Below are 23730 nucleotides of genomic sequence, written 5' to 3' on the forward strand. Positions count from 1 at the left end.
TTCGCTTTATTGCATGGTCTGAAATCAAACCCACAATATATCTGAGGTATGCCTGTATCATCAGCACCAAATCATGCATCAGCATCATCATCAAAATAATAACAGTAAAATATTAATATTAAAATGCATTTATGGAAAATAATAGTATACTAAAATCAGGCATACTTAAATAGTTATATTTTTGATGTGTAGCTTCAGAATATAACATTTATGTTCAAACGTCAATTAAGTATATTACATTTGTATAGATATATATTATAATATATATTTTTCAAATATGTGGCTTTAGGTTAAGTTTCCTTCTTAATGTTTAACAAGTAGAAGGAAATAACTGATGGATTAGAAAGCAAAGGCAATATGCTTTAACATTTGCCTAGCAGCATTCTGATTAGGGAGAACAAGGAATTTTGTTTCTAACTCTTATAGCCTAAAGCTTGTTATAAACATGTAGGCAGTATTCATTTAAAGAAACTATCACAATCAAATGGTGACTCTGTGGGAAATCAAACACATTGTGAGAATTGTATAGATTACAATTTGGAAGGTAAAGTAGGACATACATAACTTGCCCTGTAGCTCAAAATAATTCACAGTGTTGAATAATAGCTTTATTAATGATCAGACAGAAGAGATAAGTAGCACATGAAACCTAAGAATGTTACAATTTTTGAAAAGAAAAAAAGGAAACCTAGGGAAGGCAGAGAACTGTACCAGAAAAAATAAAGGTGCATGAAAATATAAGTAAAGGATAAAACTGAACTTTAAATTTAAAATGTAGAATGAAAAAAATCACAAGATGTTTGTTTATTGCCAATTTCAAGTTAACATGAAAATCAATCCTTAGAACCTCATAAAGTTTATTTAACATCATAGAAGAAACAATTAATTAAGGACATTTTTTCTTCCCTTAAAAAAAAATTCAATCTATTTTCTCATTCTATGGGCTTATTTACTCCCCCCTCCCCGCACTTCACTTATATTCTTATTTCTGTCTGCCTTTAAGATGTAACTTTGATTCTATTTTCCTACTTCTGTTTTTCTTCCCAAACTAGGATAAACCAAATAATTTTTTTCTTCTTTTTTCCCCCAATTTTATATCTTTTCCCAGAAGCAAAAATTGCCGGATGAGGTTGTGAAAGAACCTAACAGAAGGAACGTCCATTGGTCTATTGCAAAAGTCAAGCAGACTCTATGGGTGCACGCCACGTAATCTGCATTCATTTAATACAGCTTACAGGCTATTTCAAACTTGCACATGAACAGACTCTAATTGGAGCATCTGTACTACATGTGCGTCCATTTTTCAATTATATAATCATAGTCATTGCGTTACCATCGCCATCACCGTCATTATAATCATCATCAGTATAATATCACCATCATCATATATGAACCTCAGAGGGAAAAAAAACCCAAAACAAAACAAAAACTAAATACATTTCCCTTAGCTCCAAATACTGCTCCAAGTATTAAGTTGTTTCTGTTTCTCTTGATCAATTTAAGAGCTTCCGACCTCTGTTTTTCCTCTGTCCATCAGCCTTTGCTGAAAATCTCCACAGAAACCGCTCTCTTAAAAGCATCAAACACATAATTGTGCACTGCTGAAACCAGTGTCAGCAATTTAACCTCATCATCTTTAAGATCAGCGCCTTTAACATCATCACTTGTCCTAATCTCTGTAAATGATACCAAATCCACCTAGTTGCCCAAGTCCCTAAACTGAGATTATGTTTGGCTCTTGGTCCTCTATTCCTCTATGTACAATCTCTAGAGAGGTTACATACATTTGCTGTTGTATCTCCAACTGCCACTAATCTTGTGTAAGTCACTCAATATTGTCTTTGTTACTGCATTTTCCCCTAACTTGTCACCCTTTTTCTCATGTACCCCTCCCATCCATTCTCTACAGGATATACAAAATTACCTTAAATAAAGAGGATCATATTACTCCACTTAAAAGTTTGCACTGATTTTCCAGTGTATTTTGATTTAAAATTAAAACTCACTTAAATGACCCCTGTTAGAGCTCCTACTTATCTACAAAACCTACAGTTTCCTCATTTTTCTTCTTGCCCATTTAGTTCTAACTGGTCTGGCCTCTTTCCATTTCTTAAACATAGCCACCGCCTTCCTGCCTTAAGGCCTTCACACATGAGGTTGTTCCTTCCTGGTAAATTCTTTTCCCAGATTTTTCCATGGCTGTTTTCTATCCTTGTGTGTGCATATGTCCAAACTCATCAAATTGTATACATTAAATACGTGCAGTTTATTGCGTATCATTTATATGTTAATAAAGCTGTTAAAAGACTTTGTTTTAAAGTTGCCACTCCAGAAATACTTTACCTCATCTCTGTCTTAATTTTTCTTCAATTTTTCTCCAACTTTTTACCCTATTTATTTTGCACATATCCTGTTAACTTACTTTGTAACTGAATATTTGCTTGCTTACTTTTTTATTGTAATCATGGTGAAATTACCTATCAGCTCTGACGATTTCCTATGGGGTAAATTTTTATTTAGATTTGTGAGTCAGAAAATATTTTTAAAATTCTATTCCATAAATGAGACTAAATTATGACAATGCTGACCTCAGTAAATGCTCTAAATGCTAAAGATCATGTATGTACAGTTTACTGCTTTGTATTCAGTGTCTAGCACAGTATTTGGCACATGAGGCCAAATATTAATATGAGTTAGTTATAAATTATATATAAGTGTATTTCCAATCGATTAATGGAGTAAGATAAAGGCTTACTCTTCTCCACAGAAAAAGTTTTACAAATTCCCATCACTTTATTAACCGTAGTATAGGAGATTTTTAAAATACTTTCCTTCTGCAAAGACAGGAAAATATTTTAAACTGAAGACTGCATTTCATTATGCCACATTTAATAGAAACCCAAATGTAAAAATCCATATCAACTCCTCTTATATAAAACACTATTTTTTGATGGTGACATTCTCTTGACAAACACGTTCCTTGGTAGAATAGGTTGTTAGCCTAATCTACCAAGGTGAAAATTTAAATTACAAAAATAAAATGAGAAGCTCCCAAGCATTATATCTTAGGCTTCTGCCTTGATTTCATAGGTACTAAATTGTCCTACTGGTTTGGAAGGAACATTGTATAGCTGAAGCTTATTGATGGAAATTTCTGAATTTAATCGGTTAGATGTTATCAAGAGAAAAATAATTTTATATCAACTGCACATTTCTTCCTTTCCTTTGAGAAACAGAACAATAAATACATACATAAAAGGACTTTGAAAAGAGGTTTGCACTGTAAGTCCGAAACGGAAAGAAGAGGAACATCTTCCACACTCTACTGGAACACAGCTGGGAGCCTTAATGAATAAGAACACTGAGTTCTCCTTTACAGCAAGGTTAATTTAGAGCTTTTCTGCCTGCAGAACTATCCATAAATTAACTTCTACAACCTATAACATTTTTATTAGCTCTTTCAGGAGAAAATTGGAAAGTGATGTGTACAAAAATCCTATAATCTTACATTTTCTGCTTAAGAAATGAGATGAAATACCAAACAGAAATGTTTCTGTGCTGTATCTTATGCTTATCAATTAGCAGTGTTATCAAAATACATGAGTTTTAGACATGAATAAAAAACTAAACTGTGTGATTAGAAACATTTCCTGCTTTGATAATTTTTTCACTATGACTTCTAGTGCTTACTTTAAATATAAAGTTGTCCTCTTGCTTATCAAGTTTGCTATAATCCATTGTGAATTCCTTGTCAAGAGACCTATTTTTTTCCACTCCTGTTTTCTAGTGCCTGATTATATGAACTTTATCACTTATTTAACCACTTTTCTGAAATTAACCAGGTTTCCTAAGCAACAAGATGAGTTTTGGCCTAAAAATAATTACTGACAGACCATCTATCATTAATAAATTAGGATTGACCTACTTTATTATTAAAAAACGTATGACTAGCCTTTCCAACCTAATCAAATTATACAGTGGTATTTTGCCAAAAAGGCATTCCTTTTACGGAACTGGTTTAGAATATATTTCAACTATTTTAATATACATGTCCCTCATTATTTTAAAATTCTGCAGTTTTGCTATATTCACAGGACATTTGTGCTTTCTCTTCTGTAAAACGTTTGGAAGGGTTTGCTTACGTTTATACTTCCCTGTTCCTCTTTTTTCTTATGTTTTTAAAGGACTTTCTTCATATATTTCAGATTATAATCCTTTGGTAAATAATTGTGCTGAAATAATAGTTCCCAATTTTTGCCATCTTTTACCATCTCACACTTTTTAATCTGTATTTTTAGGAGCAAACTTCTTAAATTTAATATAGTTCTATTTATCATTTCTTTCTTTTATGGTAAATTATTTTAAGTTTTGTTAAAAATTTTTTTCCTTACAGAGAAACAGGAACATTTATAGGGTAATTTTTATTATTCACTAATTAATATTTTAAAGGATACTTCAAATTCTGGATATTACATATTATTCATCAAATCATATTCATTAATTCATATTAATTAATCTATACTATTTCACTTCAAAGTCTAATTGATGTTAGTATGATGTGTGATAAGAACCCTATTTCCTATTTTCATAGGAAAAGTCAGTATTCCCAGAATCATTTAATAAATAGTCCATCCTTTCACCCCCTGACCTACAGTGTCCACTCTGCCTTGTATTATGTTTCCGTGTGTGTGAACTTATTTCGGGCTCTCTATTCTGTCCCATCACAAGGAAGCCCTCCTCCTCACGTTTAAACTCTGACAGCCCATGGCAGGCCTTTCTCACTCGGCTGGGCCTCTGACAGAAGACACCGTATCATTTGCCTCTATGTGTGGACATCTCCTGTTCTGCCTCGCATCTTACAGAGCAGACCTCTCTGCCCGACCCCCTCCCAGTGCTTAGGCTGCTTCATCTCACGCTAGGCTCGCTCGCAGCCTTTTTGGGATCTGTCACCTTCACTGGGCCTTTCTCCAACTGTATCCTTCCTCACCCCATCAGGCCCTGGCACCCAGTTCAGATTGGCCCCGTGTGTGACTGACGTCCTCACCTTGCCTAGGCTCGGACCCACAAGCTGGGACATTTCCCTCCCTGAGTGTGTTCCTTATAGTCTCTTCAGAATCAAAACAACAGAATTAAACTCTCCCTCAGCTCAAATGATGGAGTTCAAAGAAAAAAGTAAAATCAGCAGGGATCAAAGGGTTCTGCTGTTCCTCAGCAAATAATTATTTCATTAAGGAATATCTGCCCAACTAATGAGCAGAGGAAAAAACAAATAAACAAACTATATATATATATATATATATAGGCCAGAATCTAGCAGATAAAATAATGCTAAATAATTTTTAGTGAATAAGGGAATGAATATTTTTAACAAAAAATTAAGTGAATAAATAAATGATTAGATAAAATATTAGAAGCATTAGAAAAACATCATAATTGTAGCTACTATAAAGCTGGGTAGAACTTCATGGATTTCCACAAGGGTAATTTAACTTGTAATTTAATGATTTCACTTGGAATTTCTAATAGATGGACAAGGTTTTTTTTCTTTTTAACATCTTTATTGGAGTAAAACTGCATAACAAAGTGAATCACCTATACATATACATATATCCCCATATCTCCTCCCTCTTGCATCTCCCTCCCACCCTCCCTATCCCACCCCTCTACGTGGTCACAAAGCACCGAGCTGATCTCCCTGTGCTATGCGGCTGCTTCCCACTAGCTATCTATTTTACATTTGGTAGTGTATATATGTCCATGACACTCTCTCACCCTGTCACATCTCACCCCCTCCCGCTCCCCATATCCTCAAGTCCATTCTCTAGTAGGTCTGTGTCTTTATTCCCATCTTGCCACTAGGTTCTTCATGACCTTTTTTTTTTTCCTTAGATTCCATATATATGTGTTAGCATACTGTATTTCTTTTTCTCTTTCTGACTTACTTCACTCTGTATGACAGACTCTAACTCCATCCACCTCCTTACAAATACCTCCATTTCATTTCTTTTTATGGCTGAGTAATATTCCATTGCATATATGTGCCACATCTTCTTTATCCATTCATCCGATGATGGACACCTAGGTTGCTTCCATGTCCTGGCTATTGTAAACAGAGCTGCAATGAATATTTTGGTACATGACTCTTTCTGAATTATGGTTTTCTCAGGGTATATGCCCAGTAGTGGGATTGCTGGGTCGTATGGTAGTTCTATTTTTAGTTTTTTAAGGAACCTCCATACTGTTCTCCATAGTGGCTGTATCAATTTACATTCCCACCAACAGTGCAAGAGTGTTCCCTTTTCTCCACACACTCTCCAGCATTTATTGTTTCTAGATTTTTTGATGATGGCCATTCTGACCGGTGTGAGATGATACCTCATTGTAGTTTTGATTTGCATTTCTCTAATGATTAATGATGTTGAGCATTCTTTCATGTGTCTGTTGGCAATCTGTATATCTTCTTTGGAGAAATGTCTATTTAGGTCTTCTGCCCATTTTTGGATTGGGTTGTTTGTTTTTTTGTTATTGAGCTGCTTGTAAATCTTGGAGATTAATCCTTTGTCAGTTGCTTCATTTGCAAATATTTTCTCCCATTCTTAGGGTTGTCTTTTGGTCTTGTTTATGGTTTCCTTTGCTGTGCAAAAGCTTTTAAGTTTCATTAGGTCCCATTTGTTTATTTGTGTTTTTATTTCCATTTCTCTAGGAGCTGAGTCAAAAAGGATCTTGCTGTGATTTATGTCATAGAGTGTTCTGCCTATGTTTTCCTCTAAGAGTTTGATAGTGTCTGGCCTTACACTTAGGTCTTTAATCCATTTTGAGTTTATTTTTGTGTATGGTGTCAGGGAGTGTTCTAATTTCATACTTTTACATGTATCTGTCCAATTTTCCCAGCACCACTTATTGAAGAGGCTGTCTTTTCTCCACTGTATATGCTTGCCTCCTTTATCAAAGATAAGGTGACCATATGTGCATGGGCTTATCTCTGGGCTTTCTATCCTGTTCCATTGATCTATATTTCTGTTTTTGTGCCAGTACCAAACTGTCTTGATTACTGTAGCTTTGTAATATAGTCTGAAGTCAGGGAGCCTGATTCCTCCAGCTCCATTTTTCGTTCTCAAGATTGCTTTGGCTATTCGGGGTCTTTTATGTTTCCATACAAATTGTGAAATTTTTTGTTCTAGTTCTATGAAAAATGCCAGTGGTAGTTTGATAGGGATTGCATTGAATCTGTAGATTGCTTTGGGTAGCAGAGTCATTTTCACAATGTTTATTCTTCCAATCTAAGAACATGGTATATCTCTTCATCTATTTGTATCATCTTTAATTTCTTTCACGGGTGTCCTATAATTTTCTGCATACAGGTCTTTTGTCTCCTTAGGTAGGTTTATTCCTAGATATTTTATTCTTTTTGTTGCAATGGTAAACGGGAGTGTTTTCTTAATTTCACTTTCAGATTTTTCATCATTAGTATATAGGAATGCAAGAGATTTCTGTGCATTAATTTTGTATCCTGCTACTTTACCAAATTCATTGATTAGCTCTAGTAGTTTTCTGGTAGCATCTTTAGGATTCTCTATGTATAGTATCATGTCATCTGCAAACAGTGACAGCTTTACTTCTTCTTTTCCAATTTGGATTCCTTTTATTTCTTTTTCTTCTCTGATTGCTGTGACTAACACTTCCAAAACTATGTTGAATAATAGTGGTGAGAGTGGGCAACCTTGTCTTGTTCCTGATCTTAGTGGAAATGGTTTCAGTTTTTCACCATTGAGGACAATGTTGGCTGTGGGTTTTTCATATATGGCCTTTATTATGTTGAGGAAAGTTCCCTCTATGCTTACTTTCTGGAGGGCTTTTATCATAAATGGGTGTTGAATTTTGTCGAAAGCTTTCTCTGCATCTATTGAGATGATCATATGGTTTTTCTCCTTCAATTTGTTAATATGAGGTATCACGTTGATTGATTTGCATATATTGAAGAATCCTTGCATTCCTGGAATAAACCCCACTTGATCATGGTGTATAATCCTTTTAATGTGCTGTTGGATTCTGTTTGCTAGTATTTTGTTGAGGATTTTTGCATCTATGTTCATCAGTGATATTGGCCTGTAGTTTTCTTTTTCTGTGACATCTTTGTCTGGTTTTGGTATCAGGGTGATGGTGGCCTTGTAGAATGAGTTTGGGAGTGTTCCTCCCTCTGCTATATTTTGGAAGAGTTTGAGAAGGATAGGTGTTAGCTCTTCTCTAAATGTTTGATAGAATTCACCTGTGAAGCCATCTGGTCCTGGGCTTTTGTGTGTTGGAAGATTTTTAATCACAGTTTCAATTTCAGTGCTTGTGATTGGTCTGTTCATATTTTCTATTTCTTCCTGGTTCAGTCTCGGCAGGTTGTGCATTTCTAAGAATCTGTCCATTTCTTCCAGGTTGTCCATTTTATTGGCCTAGAGTTGCTTGTAGTAATCTCTCATGATCGTTTGTATTTCTGCAGTGTCAGTGGTTACTTCTCCTTTTTCATTTCTAATTCTATTGATTTGAGTCTTCTCCCTTTTTCTCTTGATGAGTCTGGCTAATGGTTTATCAATTTTGTTTATCTTCTCAAAGAACCAGCTTTTAGTTTCATTGATTTTTGCTATTGTTTCCTTCATTTCTTTTTCATTTATTTCTGTTCTGATCTTTATGATTTCTTTCCTTCTGCTAGCTTTGGGGTTTTTTTGTTCTTCTTTCTCTAATTGCTTTAGGTGCAAGGTTAGGTTGTTTATTCGAGATGTTTCCTGTTTCTTGATGTAGGCTTGTATTGCTCTAAACTTCCCTCTTAGAACTGCTTTTGCTGCATCCCATAGGTTTTGGATCGTCGTGTCTCCATTGTCATTTGTTTCTAGGTATTTTTTGATTTCCCCTTTGATTTCTTCAGTGATCACTTCGTTATTAAGTGGTGTATTGTGTAGCCTCCATGTGTTTGTATTTTTTACAGATCTTTTCCTGTAATTGATATCTAGTCTCATAGTGTTGTGGTCGGAAAAGATACTTGATACGATTTCAATTTTTTAAAATTTACCAAGGCTTGATTTGTGACCCAAGATATGATCTATCCTGGAGAATGTTCCATGAGCACTTGAGAAAAATGTGTATTCTGTTGTTTTTGGGTGGAATGTCCTATAAATATCAATTGTCCATCTTGTTTAATGTATCATTTAAAGCTTGTGTTTCCTTATTTATTTTCATTTTGGATGATCTGTCCATTGGTGAAAGTGGGGTGTTAAAGTCCCCTACTATGATTGTGTTAATGTTGATTTCCCCTTTTATGGCTGTTAGTATTTGCCTTATGTATTGAGGTGCTCCTATGTTGGGTGCATAAATATTTACAATTGTTATACCTTCCTCTTGGATCGATCCCTTGATCATTATATAGTGTCCTTCTTTGTCTCTTGTAATAGTCTTTATTTTAAAGTCTATTTTGTCTGATATGAGAATTGCTACTCCAGCTTTCTTTTGATTTCCATTTGCATGGAATATCTTTTTCCATCACCTCACTTTCAGTCTGTATGTGTCTCTAGGTCTGAAGTGGGTCTCTTGTAGACAGCATATATATGGGTCTTGTTTTTGTATCCATTCAGCCAGTCTGTGTCTTTTGGTGGGAGCATTTAATCCATTTACATTTAAGGTAATTATCGATATGTATGTTCCTATTCCCATTTTCTTAAATGTTTTGGGTTTGTTATTGTAGGTGTTTTCCTTCTCTTGTGTTTCTTGCCTAGAGAAGTTCCTTTAGCATTTGTTGTAAAGCTGGTTTGGTGGTGCTGAACTCTCTCAGCTTTTGCTTGTCTGTAAAGGTTTTAATTTCTCCATCAAATCTGAATGAGATCCTTGCTGGGTAGAGTAACCTTGGTTGTAGGTTTTTCTCCTTCATCACTTTAAGTATATCCTGCCACTCCCTTCTGGCTTGCAGAGTTTCTGCTGATAGATCAGCTGTTAACCTTATGGGGATTCCCTTGTGTGTTATTTGTTGTTTTTCCCTTGCTGCTTTTAATATGTTTTCTTTATATTTAATTTTTGATAGTTTGATTAATATGTGTCTTGGTGTGTTTCTCCTTGGATTTATCCTGTATGGGACTCTCTGTGCTTCCAGGACTTGATTAACTATTTCCTTTCCCATATTAGGGAAGTTTTCAACTATAATCTCTTCAAATATTTTCTCAGTCCCTTTCTTTTTCTCTTCTTCTTCTGGGACCCCTATGATTCGAATGTTGGTGCGTTTAATGTTGTCCCAGAGGTCTCTGAGACTGTCCTCAGTTCTTTTCATTCTTTTTTCTTTATTCTGGTCTGCAGTAGTTATTTCCACTATTTTATCTTCCAGGTCACTTATCCGTTCTTCTGCCTCAGTTATTCTGCTATTGATCCCATCTAGAGTATTTTTAATTTCATTTATTGTGTTTTTCATCGTTGCTTGGTTCCTCTTTAGTTCTTCTACGTCCTTGTTAAATGTTTCTTGCATTTTGTCTATTCTATTTCCAAGATTTTGGATCATCTTTACTATCATTATTCTGAATTCTTTTTCAGGTAGACTGCCTATTTCCTCTTCATTTGTTAGGTCTGGTGTGTTTTGACCCTGCTCCTTCACCTGCTGTGTGTTTTTTTATCTTCTCATTTTGCTTATCTTACTGTGTTTGGGGTCTCCTTTTCACAGGCTGCAGGTTCGTAGTTCCTGTTGTTTTTGGTATCTGTCCCCAGTGGCTAAGGTTGGTTCAGTGGGTTGTGTAGGCTTCCTGGTGGAGGGGACTAGTGCCTGTGTTCTGGTGGATGAGGTTGGATCTTGTCTTTCTGGTGGGCACGTCCACGTCTGGTGGTGTGTTTTGGGGTGTCTGTGGCCTTATTGTGATTTTAGGCAGCCTCTCTGTTAATGGATGGGGCTGTGTTTCTGTCTTGCTAGTTGTTTGGCATAGGGTGTCCAGCACTGTAGCTTGCTGGTCGTTGAGTGAACTGGGTCTTGATGTTGAGATGGAGATCTCTGAGAGAGTTTCGCCGTTTGGTATTACGTGGAGCTGGGAGGTCTCTTGTGGACCAGTGTCCTGAAGTTGGCTCTCCCACCTCAGAGGCACAGCCCTGATGCCTGATTGGAGCACCAAGAGCCTTTCATCCACACGGCTCAGAATAAAAGGGAGAAAAAATAGAAAGAAAGAAAGAAAGAGGATAAAATAAAATAAAATAAAGCTATTAGAATAAAAAATAAGAAAAAAATTATTAAGAATAAATTTATTAAGAAAAAATTTTTTTTAATTTTTAAAAATAGATTTATTAATTTTTTATAATAAAAAATAAGAAAAAAATTATTAAGAAAAAAATTTATTAAGAAAAAATTTTTTTAATTTTTTAAAATAAAAAATATGAAAAAACTTATTAAAAATTTTTTTTAATTTTTTAAAAATAGAAAATAAGGAAAAAATTATTAAGAAAACATTTATTTGGGCAAAAAATTTTTTTAAGTAAAAAAAAACCAAAAAAAAAAAAACAAAAATAAGGGACGGACCTAACCCTAGGACTAATGGTGAGAGCAAAGCTATACAGACAAAATCTCACCCAGAAGCATACACATATACACTCACGAAAAAAGGAAAAGGGGAAAAATTAATATATCCTGCTCCCAAAGTCCACCTCCTGAATTTGGGATGATTCGTTGTCTATTCAGGTACTCAACAGATGCAGGCACATCAAGTTGTTTGTGGAGCTTTAATCCGCTGCTTCTGAGGCTGCTGGGAGAGATTTCCCTTTCTCTTCTTTGTTCGTACAGCTCCCGGGTTCAGCTTTGGATTTGGACCCGCCTCTGCATGTAGGTCGCCTGAGGGCGTCTGTTCCCCGCCCAGACAGAACGGGGTTAAAGGAGCAGCTGATTCGGGGGCTCTGGCTCAGTCAGGCCGGGGGGAGGGAGCGGTACGGAGGAGGCGGGGCGAGCCTGCGGCGGCAGAGGCCGGCGTGACGTTGCAGCAGCCTGAGGCGTGCCGTGCGCTCTCCCGGGGAAGTTGACCCCGGATCACGGGAGCCTGGCCGTGGCGGGCTGCACTGGCTCCCGGGAGGGGCGGTGTGGTGAGTGACCTGTGCTCGCACACAGGCTTTTTGGTGGCGGCAGCAGCAGCAGCCTTAGCGTCTCATGCCCGTCTCTGGGGTTCGTGCTGATAGCCGCGGCTCACACCCGTCTCTGGAGTTCGTTTAGGCGGCGCTATGAATCCCCTCTCCTTGCGCTCCGCGAAACAAAGAGGCAAGAAAAAGTCTCTTGCCTCTTCGGCAGCTGCAGTCTTTTTCCCGGACTCCCTCCCAGCTAGCCGTGGTGCACTTGCCCCTTCAGGCTGTGTTCCCGCCGCCAACCCCAGTCCTCTCCCTGCGATCCGACCGAAGCCCGCGCCTCAGCTCCCAGCCCCCGCCCGCCCCGGCGGGTGAGCAGACAAGCCTCTCGGGCTGGTGAGTGCTGCTCGGCGCCGAGCCTCTGTGCGGGAATCTCTCCGTTTTTCCCTCTGCGCCCCTGTTGCTGTGGGATCCGTGCTGATAGCCGCGGCTTGCGCGGCTCGCGCCCGTCTCTGGAGCTCGTTTAGGCGGCGCTCTGAATCCCCTCTCCTTGTGCGCTGCGAAACAAAGAGGCAAGAAAAAGTCTCTTGCCTCTTCGACAGCTGCAGTCTTTTTCCCGGACTCCCTCCCGGCTAGCACCGAAGCCCGAGCCTCAGCTCCCAGCCCCCGCCGCCCCGGCGGGGGAGCAGACAAGCCTCTCGGGCTGGTGAGTTCTGCTCGGCGCTGATCCTCTGTGAGGGAATCTCTTCGCTTTGCCCTCCGCACCCCTGTGGCTGTGCTCTCCTCCGTGGCTCTGAAGCTTCCCCCCTCTGCCACCCTCAGTCTCTGCCCGTGAAGGGGCTTCCTAGTGTGTGGAAACCTTTCCTCCTTCACAGCTCCCTCCCACTGGTGCAGGTCCCGTCCCTATTCTTTTGTCTCTGTTATTTCTTTTTTCTTTTGCCCTACCCAAGTACGTGGGGATTTTCTTGCCTTTTGGGAGGTCTGACATCTTCTGCCAGCGTTCAGTGGGTGTTCTGTAGGAGCAGTTCCACGTGTAGATGTATTTCTCATGTATCTGTGGGAAGGAAGGTGATCTCCGCGTCTTACTCTTCCGCCATCTTGCCCCCCCCACCCGTGTATGATCCTTTTAATCTGCTGTTGGATTCTGTTTGCTAGTATTTTGTGGAGGATTTTTGCATCTATGTTCATCAGTGATATTGGCCTGTAGTTTTCTTTCTTTGTGACATCTTTGTCTGGTTTTGGTATCAGGGTGATGGTGGCCTCACAGAATGAGTTTGGGAGTGTTCCTCCCTCTGCTATACTTTGGAAGAGTTTGAGAAGGATAGGTGTTAGCTCTTCTCTAAATGTTTGAAAGAATTCGCCTGTGAAGCCATCTGGTCCTGAGCTTTTGTTTGTTGGAATATTTTTAATCACAGTTATTTCATTACTTGTGATTGGTCTGTTCATATTTTCTATTTCTTCCTGGTTCAGTCTTGGAAGGTTGTGCTTTTCTAAGAATTTGTCCATTTCTTCCAGGTTGTCCATTTTATTGGCATATAGTTGCTTGTAGTAATCTCTCATGTTCCTTTGTATTTCTGCAGTGTCAGTTGTTACTTCTCCTTTTACATTTCTAATTCTATTGATTTGAGTCTTCTTTTTTTTCTTGAGGTGTCTGTCTAATGGTTTATTAATTTTGTTTACCTTCTCAAAGAACCAGCTTTTAGTTTTATTGATCTTTGCTATTTTTTCCTTCATTTCTTTTTCATTTATTTCTGATCTGATCTTTATGATTTCTTTCCTTCTGCTAACTTTGGGGTTTTTTTTGTTCTTCTTTCTCCAACTGCTTTAGGTGTAAGGTTAGGTTGTTTATTTGAGATGTTTCTTGTTTCTTGAGGTAGGATTTTATTGCTCTAAACTTCCCTCTTAGAACTGCTTTTGCTGCAGCCCATAAGTTTTGGGTCATCGTGTTTTCATTGTCATTTGTTTCTAGGTATTTTTTGACTTCCTCTTTGATTTCTTCAGTGATCTCTATGTTATTTAGTAGCGTACTGTTTAGCCTCCATGTGTTTGTATTTTTAAAAGATTTTTTCCTGTAATTGATATCTAGTCTCTTAGCTTTGTGGTCGGGAAAGATACCTGATACGATTTCAGTTTTCTTAAATTTACCAAGGCTTGATTTGTGACCCAAGGTATGATCTATCCTGGAGAATGTTCTATGAGCACTTGAGAAGAAAGTGTAATCTGCTGTTTTTGTATGGAATGTCCTATAAATATCAATTAAGTCCATCTCGTTTAATGTATCATTTAAAGCTTGTGTTTCCTTATTTATTTTCATTTTGATTGATCTGTCCATTTGTGAAAGTAGGATGTTAAAGTTCCCTACTATGATTGTGTGTTACTGTCGCTTTCCCCTTTTATGGCTGTTAACATTTGCCTTATGTATTGAGGTGCTCCTATGTTGGGTGCATAAATATTTACAATTGTCATATCTTCTTCTTGGTTTGATCCCTTGATCATTATGTAGTATCCTTCTTTGTCTCTTGTAATAGTCTTTATTTTAAAGTCTATTTTGTCTGATATGAGAATTGCTACTCCAGCTTTCTTTTGATTTCCATTTGCATGGAATATCTTTTTCCATCACCTCACTTTCAGTCTGTAAGTGTCCCCAGGTCTGAAGTGGGTGTCTTGTAGACAGCATATATACGGGTCTTATTTTTGTATCCATTCAGCCAGTCTATGTCTTTTGGTTGGAGCATTTAATCCATTTACCTTTAAGGTAGTTATTGATATGTATGTTCCTATTACCATTTTATTAATCGTTTTGGGTTTGTTATTGTGGTTCTTTTCCTTCTCTTGTGTTTCCTGCCTAGAGAAGTTCCTTTAGCATTTATTGCAGAGCTGGTTTGGTGGTGCTGAATTCTCTTAGCCTTTGCTTGTCTGTAAAGGTTTTAATTTCTCCAATGAATCTGAATGAGATCCTGACTGGGTAGAGTCATCTTGGTTGTAGGTTTTTCCCTTTCATCACAGCTGTTAACCTTATGGGGATTCCCTTGTATGTTATTTGTTGCTTTTCCCTTGCTGCTTTTAATATTTTTTCTTTGTATTTAATTTTTGATAGTTTGATTAATATGTGTCTTGGCGTGTTTCTCATTGGATTTATCCTGTATGGTATTCTCTGTGCTTCCTGGACTTGATTGACTATTTCCTTTCCCATATTAGGGAAGTTTTCAACTATAATCTCTTGAAATATTTTCTCAGTCCCTTTCTTTTTTTCTTCTTTTCTGGGACCCCTATAATTCGAACGTTGGTGTGTTTAATGTTGTCCCAGAGGTCTCTGAGACTGTCGTCAATTCTATTCATTCTTTTTTCATTTTTCTTCTCTGCGGTAGTTATTTCCAGTATTTTGTCTTCCAGGTCACTTATCCGTTCTTCTGCCTCAGTTATTCTGCTATTGATTCCTTCTAGAGAATTTTAAATTCCATTTATTGTGTTGTTCATCATTGTTTTTTTGCTCTTTAGTTCTTCTAGGTCATTGTTAAATATTTCTTGTGTTTTCTTCATTCTATTTCCCAGATTTTGGATCTTTACTAACATTACTCTTTATTCTTTTTCAGGTAGACTGTCTATTTCCTCTTCATTTATTTGGTCTGGTGAGTTTTTACCTTGCTCCTTCATCTGCTGTGTGTTTGTCTGTCTTCTTATTTTGCTTAACTTACTGTGTTTGGGGCCTCCTTTCTTCAGGCTGCAGGTTCATAGTTCCCATCGTTTTTGGTGTCTGCCTCCAGTGGCTAAGGTTGGTTCAGTGGGTTGTGTAGGCTTCCTGGTGGAGGGGACTGGTGCCTGTGTTCTGGGGGATGAGACTGGATCTTGTCTTTCTGGTGGGCAGGACTGCGTCTGTTTTTGGGGTGTCTGTGACCTTATTATGATTTTAGACAGCCTTCTGCTAATGGGTGGTGTTGTGTTCCCGTCTTGCTAGTTGTTTGACATAGGGTGTCCATCACAGTAGCTTGCTTGTCACTGAGTGGAGCTGGGTCTTAGCGTTGAAATGGAGATCTCTGGGAAAGCTTTTGCTGTTTGATATTATGTGGAGCTGGGAGGTGTCTGGGGGACCAATGTCCTGAACTCGGCTCTCCCACCTCAGAGACACAGGCCTGACACCTGGCCAGAGCACCAAAACCCTGTCAGCCACACGGCTCATAAGTAAAGGGAGAACAAAAGAAAGAAAGAAAGAAAGAAAGAAAGAAAGAGAGAAAGAAAGAAAGATAAAATAAAGTTATTAAAATAAAAAATAAAAAAATAATTAAAAAGCAAAAAAAGAAGCAAAAAAAGTAAGAAATAAAGAAGAGAGCAGCCAAAACAAAATCCACCAATGATAACAAGCTCTAAAAACTATACAAAAAAAACCCCCCAAAAAAACCCCGGATAGACAGAACCCTAGGACAGATGGTAAAAGCAAAGCTATATAGACAAAATCATACAAAGAAGCATGCACATACATGCTCACAAAAAGAGAAAAAGGGAAAAAATATATATAAAAGGAAGAGAGCAACCAAATCAATAAACAAATCTACCAATGATAATCAATTCTAAATACTACACTAAGATAAACATAAAACCAGAAACAAATTAGATGCAGAAAGCAAACCCCCAAGTCTACAGTTGCTCCCAAAGTCCACCACCTCAATTTTGGGATAATTTGTTGTCTTTTCAGGTATTCCAGAGATACAGGGTACATCAAGTTGGTTGTGGAGATTTAATCTGCTGCCCCTGAGGCTGCTGGGAGAGATTTCCCTTTCTCTTGTTTGTTCGCACAGCTCCTGGGGTTCAGCTTTGGATTTGGACCCGCCTCTGCATGTAGGTCACCTGAGGGCTTCTGTTCTTCGCTCAGACAGGATGGGGTTAAAGGAGCAGCTGATTAGGGGGCTCTGGCTCACTCAGGCCGGGGGGAGGGAGGGGTACGGAGTGCAGGGCAAGCCTGCGGTGGCAGAGGCCGGCGTGATGTTGCACCAGCCTGAGGCCCGCCATGTGTTCTCCTGGGGAAGTTGTCCCTGGATCACGGGACCCTGGCAGTGGCGGGTTGCACAGGCTCCCGGGAGGGGAGGTGTGGATAGTGACCTGTGCTCGCACACAGGCTTTTTGGTGGCGGCAGCAGCAGCCTTAGCGTCTCCTGCCTGTCTCTGGGGTCCGCGCTGATAGCCGCGGCTCGCGCCCGTCTCTGGAGCTTGTTTAGGCGGGGCTCTGAATCCCCTCTCCTCATGCACCCCAAAATACTGGTCCTCTGCCTCTTAGGTAGGTTCTCTTAGGCAGGTCCAGAGTTTTTTCTGGACTCCCTCCCGGCCAGCTGTGGTGCACTAACCCCTTCAGGCTGTGTTCCCGCAGCCAATCCCAGTCCTCTCCCTGGGATCCAACCTCTGATGCTGGAGCCTCAACTCCCAGCCCCCACCCATCCTGGCGGGTGAGCAGACAAGCCTCTCAGGCTGGTGAGTGCTGGTCGGCACCGATCCTCTGTGTGGGAATCTCTCTGCTTTGCCCTCCGCACCCCTGTGGTTGCGCTCTCCTCCATGGCTCTGAAGCTTCCCCTCCGCCACCCACAGTCTCCACCCGCAAAGGGGTTTCCTAGTGTGTGGAAACCTTTCCTCCTTCACAGCTCCCTCCCCGAGGTGAAGGTCCTGCCCTATTCTTTTGTCTCTGTTTTTTCTTTTTTCTTTTGCCCTACCCAGGTACGTGGGGAGTTTCTTGCCTTTGGGGAAGTCTGAGGTCTTCTGCCAGCATTCAGTAGGTGTTCTGTAGGAGTTGTTCCACATGTAGATGTATTTCTGATGTATTTGTGGGGAGGAAGGTGATCTCCACGTCTTACTCCTCCACCATCGTGAAGGTCTCTCTCAATGGATAAGTTTTTGATGTACATATTTACTTTTCAGCTACTCTACTCTTCTGTTAGGGAACAGATAATATTGTTTAAAAGAAGTCAAAGTCTTAACAGAATATATGAGCCTATGAAGGGTAGGAAAGTTATTCAGATAAGTATAAAAGAACATTTAAATAGAGCTTATAACGTAGGGGATAAAAGGAAAAAATTGTTAAAGGTGGGCCTTAGTAAGAAAAATAACTTATTTGAAGATAATTTTGGTTAAGAAAAAATAAAAATATAGAGTTAGAATGGGTACAGGATTTGGAAGGTATAAAAAGCCTAAGGAATAATGCATGCTTAACTTGTTATGAAGTAGGGAACATTAATTTGAACAAGGAGATGGTACAGTAAAAAGAAGAATGCAGGGTAGACTAAACCAGGAAAAAATGTCACATAAACAAACTACAAGAAAAATTTGGATGCCTATGCCCAAGATGTTGATGGTATATTATAGTGGCAAAAAATAGAAAAAGGATTGACAAATAACCATATATGAGTTTATGATTCTAATTGATTTATAAAGTTCACAATTACTCAAGAATATTATCAAATTAGGATGTGGTAAAATTAGTTTTTATTTTCTTTTTTGGATCTTCTCACTCTTCGAAATTCTACCCAGTGGGGGAAAAGTAAACTCTCATGAGATATCTGTTTAATGTGATTTTGAAGTTCGAAATTAGATTTTAGAAGCACAAAAATAAAATTAGCAAATGAAATAAGGGCATTTCTAATGGAACTCTGGAGACCTAACAGTCTATAATAGAATATAATGATAATTGGTTTTCTTGAATATTTTTATGGTTTTAAGTCTATTTTGAGTGTCTTATTGGAATCATACAATTTTATTTTCATGTTATCAGGCCATTTCTGCTCAGTAGTATAGCAATATGAATAAATTCCATTATTTTATTAGTTTGATCAAAAAGTAGAATTAGACCATTTTCTAGAATATGCTGAATTTTTTCATTACTTTATGTATCTTCTATCACTTATTTTTCAAAATAATATAAATTCCTAAGTTATTACTTTAAACTTAAACAACTTAGAGGAAAATACTTATTTCTATATTATTTCATCTAATTTTCAGTGTTGTAAAGATACAAATAACACTGATAATGATAATAAAAAAGAATATAGCTTATATATTATCTCAGTAACTATCTGTAAAGTTCTCTTATCCCACTGTCGATTTATGATGACAACAGCATTCAAAATGATTTTGCACCTGACAACATGAACATTTAATCTTCAACTTTGGAATAAAAATGGACAACTCTGTATATGCATGAACGTAAATGATTTGAGAACATAAACGTAATAACACATAGAAGCCTGGAGAAAAATGACCTCTCTTGGTTACAGAATAGACATTTGTGATTTAATTATTTGCATTTCTTATAAAATAGTGGAACTTCTAGATATAGTGTCGATTTAATAAGTTACATAGTATAAATACCTAGGTAGAGTTATTAAAATTTTCAGTTGTAAATTAAAAAATATTAGTTAATATTTTAGATATTAATTTAGATATTAATAGAGTGTATTTTACAAACAAGATGTGCAAAACATTAACAAACAATGGATTAGATGTGTGTACATGTATAAAAATAATTGTCAATTTTTAAAATACTAATCAGAATCTTTCCAAGTATCCTGTTACTATATCAGTTAATGACCAATCAGGGAACAGATAACACTCTCCAAGATAATTCCAGAATGATTTGAAGGAGCAGAGATCTTAGTAGAGGGCAATTCCTCAAGAAGGAAACCAGGGGCATACAAATCTCAAATTTACATTTATCCTTTTCTTCCATTTCCTGCTGGGCTCCTCTTTGGAAACCAAAGGGCAAAAATGTCCACTGATGTAGGGCGTAGCTGTCAGGCTCTCAGGGTAGAGAGCTGGTGGATTATAAAATGGATCTTGGGGGCTTCCCTGGTGGCGCAGTGGTTGAGAATCTGCCTGCTAATGCAGGGGACACGGGTTCGAGCCCTGGTCTGGGAGGATCCCACATGCCGCGGAGCAACTGGGCCCGTGAGCCACAACTGCTGAGCCTGCGCGTCTGGAGCCTGTGCTCCGCAACAAGAGAGGCCGCGATAGTGAGAGGCCAGCGCACCGCGATGAAGAGTGGCCCCCGCTTGCCGCAGCTAGAGGAAGCCCTCGCACAGAAACGGAGACCCAACACAGCCCAAAAAAAAAATAAATAAATAAATTTAAAAAAAAAAGGATCTTGAGTGGCAAATGAAAGATACTTTGGAAAGAAAGAGTTCACTTAAGTTAGGAACTATTGTTACTTTCAAATACTGATGGAAATGGCAGAGTTAAGAAAGAAGATTTGATAATGAGAGGAAGGTAGAATTTTTAGAATCAAGTCCCTAAATAGGCAAGACAGCAGCAAAAATGCAGGGACTCTTCTCTGACACAGGTAGGGATTATTTATACATTCTAACAGTGACCAAATCAGTTTTCATCCTGATACATGATGGTTGATGTGTCTGACTCACTGGTCCTTCTTCAGTGGAAAGGAGTTGAAGAAAAACTTAATATTATTAATACCTAGAATAAAAAGAGAGAGAGGGAGAGCGACAGAGAGACAGAGAGAGAGACAGAGAGAAGAGAAGAGAAGAGAAGAGATAAATTGTCCAGATGCAAAATACAGGAGATAAATATCAGGAAAGAAAAAGGAAGAAAGGGAAGGAAAAAGACTATATGTTAAAGACTATATGTTTGTACATAAAAAAAAGATTGTTGAGAGTCATAATTAACTGAAGCGTACGTTGTGAAAGACGAGTAAAGAGGGAAGATTTTTGTATGATTTTTTTTTTAAATGGAAGAATATAATTTGAAGGCAAGAGTTGTTGGATTTTATAGTTTTCTGTTCTGGAAAACAAGAACTCTTGATAGGCTAGGTATCTACAAAGAATAGGCTATTTCTGGAATTCAATCAACAGGAAGAGGGTATGGTCACAAAAGGAATTACTGAAATGAAATTAAAATGTATACTCAAATAATTGAATTATAATTCATCTTGACATGAACATAGTAGCAAAAGATTTGGAATCTGTACATATGAAACCAAATATTTTATGATATTACTGCACAGTAGTATTTTATATTTACTACTATAGCAGTAGCAGACTTACTATAATGTACCTATTTGAACTGAAAGACATGGATATTTATGCACTAAAGAAGAATATGCTACCCTCTTATGAAAGGGAGCAAAGCACAGACACTCAGAAGCCACAAAGTCTGAGTTCTAAACCTTACTTACTTGGTCTATGATCTTGAGCAAGTTATATAACTGTATATCACTTTCCTTATTCACAAAGTTGAGTAATTGGAACTTCCTCACAGGGTTGATATTAAGATTAGCTTAATTGTCATGCAATATTTCTAGAGCATTACCTTACATGTAATAACTGCCATATCATCATCATAAGTGTGTTCATCAACTTTCCCAAAGCCTTAACATTATCAACTTGATTTTTAAGGAAACTTTTTGTTGAAGTATAACTTAAAAACACAAAAGTGCCCAACTTACAAGTGGACATATCCATAGATGTTCTCAAAGTGGGCACACCTATAGAACCACACAGATCAAGAAACAGAAAATGTTCATTATACAACAGGCCCCCTCAATATAGTGTCATAGTCACTATGCTCCCAAAGGTCATCAAATTAATTTTGGGGGGGGGATTGTGGTGGTGTTCATGACTTTATAATTGAAAGTGTGTGATCTCATTAACAAGTGTTGTTTTTCTGATTAGAGGAAAGTAAAAGACACTGAATTTTAGATTCACAAACCAGTCACTAGAGATTTTATTAAAATGTATTCATTTTAAAGAAGCCTGGTCAACTCTAGGTACCCAAATCAATTGTAGGCTTTGATAATGTGAAGTAGAGAGGTAGATATTTGGTTATAATCATATCACTGAGAAATCTATCTATCTATCTATCCTTGAATGTATCTCTTCATTTTAAATTCAACTATACTAACTACACAGTTTTTTAAATTAGTTATTCCCCAAGCTTTTTAACAATGACCAGATGATCATTAGGATAACATGTAACAGTGAACAAATTATTTTCATCTGCCCCTTAGACCAAATAGGAAAAGAATATTGCTTAGGTAAATTCAAACAAAGCTAAATGCAAACACAAGTAACAACAACAAAAACTGTGTATAAAACAAAAGCCAAGGCAGTTAGTTATTATTTAGTGCATGTCTTCATCTAGGAGTGAGATAAGCCTTTGCATAGCTATAAATGGGGAAAGGAATTATTACACCACTTAACTCTTCCTTTCAACCATATATAGATTTTGATCCTTGAAATGGGTTTAGTTCAAGAGTGTGAAAGTTAAACAAATTGAACATAGTATTAATATATCAGGTTCTATCAAAAACTTATGGTTTTTAAGAAAAGATTTTTTTTAATGCAACCATTTAACTTGGAGAAAATGTAGAGTTAGAATATGGAATCAGAATTGCAAAAGTTGCTTTACTCTGTATGAATCTAAAACGTTATTTAAGACACTCAGTATATAAATACATCATCTTATTATGAATTGTAATAAATTACAATATGATTTAACTCACATGTATAGAATATTCAGGTGAATCGAATGCTTTTGGATGTGTGAAAACATCAATGAATGTTTTTAAAGGCTGCATAATTTTTGACAGTATAATTTACTTGTATTATAGATATTTGAGAAATACAGATAAAATAATTGTTCAGCAACATTCTTTCACATCTACATCTCAAACTCTTATCTTGTCCATGTGAATAAAGACACCTGAAAATCTCAGTTTCATCCAAAATTCTTCCTTCTCTCCTTTACTCCTGATAAGTTCTGTTGAACCAATCAAATAACATTACTTACATTACCCCTCTTTTGCACTGTTAATTCCATTAAGTTTTCTTCGGTTCCTCTTGTATAGTGATTGATTCTGACCTGGTCCTTTTGCATTCAGTTTTTAACTGCAGAAGTATCATTCACTTTATCACATGATGTATTTCCCCAATGTACCCTTCTGATGATTTTTTTTCTCTCTGCAAAAGACTTAAATGCTTTTCCCATGCCAATAAAACAGTACTATTTAGCATAGATCTTTAGGCTGTCCAAAATCTAGCTGCAAAATATATTATTTAATTCTTCCTATGTGTAATTTAACCTCAACTCTACTGCAGTGTAATGTCAACCATTACTTCTATTTCCTCTGCCTATGACTCTCTAAACTTTACACTAATTAGAGGTAATAGAATTTTTCTATCAGAGAGACTTGGGGTCAAAGATCTAGATGTAAAGGGAAGAGCACAGATTAAAGTTGAGTTTTCAGCATAGGTACACAATTTTTTCTTGGAGCGTATACTTCGGATCAGCAAAAATAGCAATGTTTTAGGAGATACTTGTGTTCACACTGTATATAAGAAGGAGAAAGTATCAGTGCTGCATATCAAAAAGAAAAAAACCCAACGGTGCGGGGGATGGGATCGTGCCAAAGCCCTCCAAGCTGCCACTGGTGCTAACACTATTACATTCAATGCAGAGACAATCCACCATCCTGAAAGGATTACTTCTTCTCAAATTCCTCTATCAAGCAGGATGTCCCAATCCAGTGCTGCCACCTGATGAGCCTTAATTCAACTTATACTTTAAGTAGAAAGCTGATTTATTTGAGATATCATTTTAATATATTTTAGATATGTGATCTAAATACAACCAATGCCAAATTTAGATAGACTATAAATGACAATACTGTGTTGATGGACTATTTTGTATG

Source organism: Eubalaena glacialis, chromosome 16 (genome assembly GCF_028564815.1).
Source record: "Eubalaena glacialis isolate mEubGla1 chromosome 16, mEubGla1.1.hap2.+ XY, whole genome shotgun sequence".
Lineage (NCBI taxonomy): Eukaryota > Metazoa > Chordata > Mammalia > Artiodactyla > Balaenidae > Eubalaena > Eubalaena glacialis.